Source organism: Amblyomma americanum, chromosome 4 (genome assembly GCF_052857255.1).
Source record: "Amblyomma americanum isolate KBUSLIRL-KWMA chromosome 4, ASM5285725v1, whole genome shotgun sequence".
NCBI lineage: Eukaryota > Metazoa > Arthropoda > Arachnida > Ixodida > Ixodidae > Amblyomma > Amblyomma americanum.
The window spans coordinates 89,738,134-89,740,209 of NC_135500.1; the positions used below are offsets into that span (position 1 = coordinate 89,738,134).

Here is a 2,076-nt window from a genome sequence, read left to right on the forward strand (position 1 = left end):
CTTCCTACACTTCCTGATGCTTGTGCATTTCACTTTTTTTGGTCAGCACCCTCATCAGATGATCAAGTTATGGAAGCTGACGAAGCCATCAGTGATGTTGGTGAGCTGGTTGTGGTTCAGTTCTAATTAAGACCGCACTTTATTAACACAGCAGGTCATCTTTTATTATTGTATGCGTCATGCTAGTTACATTATTTCAGATTCTCAGGCTGAGTCCTCTCAGCTTGACATGGGAGCTACTTATTCACAGCATGCCGGTGCTGAAGGTAAGAAAGCAAAAACACGAATATCTCAATGAACCATTCAGCTCATTCATATGCAGGCCTCGCAGCTGCACATGCATCATGAAGGGATGAAGAGATGCCATCTGCTACATCAAGCATGGGTGACGAGCTGCTCGTAGCAGTACCATGCTACATTTGCAGTAAGTGTTTTGCAGTTACGTGTGGCGTGCATCATTTATAGCCAATGCTCTTGTTTCAGAGCCAGCATATCAAGCTTTGGAAAGAAGAGCTGCTACTCTTGAAAAAGAAAACAAAAAGCAGGAGCGAGATATTGATGTCCTAAAAAAAGCACTGCATTAATCCAAAGAGAGGGCTGCAGAAGCAGGGCAGAGTGTGCAGCAGGGACGCTTCTCTGCAAACTGTATCACGGAGCAGTGTGTGAGTGTGTACACAGGACTGCCAAGCAAAGCGCTTTTCCTCTTTTTTGTTTCACTTTTTAAAAATGTGGCTCTTTATATTCCAAATCGCAGCACTGTAGCAGATGCTGTTCTAGATGTGCTAATGAAACTAAGGCTTGCGCTGGTGAACATTGACATCAGTCATCGTTTCGGGCTCTCAGAAACAACAGTGGCAAGGATAATGGTAAAGAACATACCAATCATAGCTTCTGAACTGAAGCGTTTCATTATTTGGCCTTCACGGGAGGACGCATGCAGAATAATGCCCATGATGGTGCGCAGGATGTATCCGACATGCATGGCCATAATTGACTGCACCGAAGTACGAATTCAAAAACCATTAGGGTATTCTGCTAGGTCTAAAACCTATTCCCATTATAAAAGTTCCAATACTATCAAATTCATGGTCAGCATCACGCCATGCGGTGCTATTAGCCTTGTCACGAAATGCTGGGGAGGGCGGGCATCAGACAAGATCATATTGAAGTCAGGCTTCTTGGACAAACTTCAGGAAGGAGACATTGTTTTGGCTGACAGAGGGTTTTTAATCAGATAAGATGTTGCCCATCGAGGTGCCAGGTTAGAAGTGCCAGCCTTGAGAAGAGGCAAAAGGCAACTTTCAGCTAAGGAAGTGGAAGATGTCCGGCACATCTCTAGAGTGCGTATTCATGTGGAACAAGCCATTGGCCGCATTAAAGTGTTCCACATTCTCAGGGACCGACTGTCCATCACTATGCTGCGGCATGCAACAGACATTGTTGTAATTTGTGCTGCTATCACAAACATGAAACCTCGACTTGCATAAATATGAAGCAGAGCATGGCACAGCATCTTTCCGCTATATCGAATAAAAAGGAGCAGCAAATTGAGGCGTGTCAACATGCGAAGATTTTGCTGTGTCTTTGCTTGTGCTGTTTTAGATGTGTGTGCCGAGTGAATTGCTCTGGGACAAATTAAACATGCTACTGCGTCGCAATAACCAACGTACCTGCATTTATAAACCAACGATTGATGGCAAAGTTTTGTACGAGGCGGAACTGGCTGATGCTTTCAATAATTTTTTTTACAAATATTAGTATGCCAGGAAGCTCCTCAAATGCATGTCAATATATCAGCATGCGGAATGCAAAATCAATATTTCTACAGCCAGTGAATGTACAGGAAGTAATTTCAACAATAAAAATTAAAGAACAGCAGCAATAGGGATATCAACGAAATTCAAATCAAACCAGTCAAGTATGTCGCAGATGTCATTGCACCAGTCTTAACGCATATTTTTAATAAATGTCTGACGACATCGACATTTCCAGTGCAAATGCAAACCGCAAAAGTAGTGGTTTTTCAAAAGGGAAGCCGAAAGGAATTGGGCAATTACCATCTGGTGTCTATCTTAC

The 2,076-nt window shown here is 43.0% G+C and overlaps 1 pseudogene; it reads left to right on the forward strand.

The window, feature by feature from the left end:
- The first annotated feature begins 740 nt into the window (after positions 1-740).
- Positions 741-1,487, forward strand: LOC144129653 (uncharacterized; annotated as a pseudogene).
- Positions 1,488-2,076: the final 589 nt, after the last annotated feature.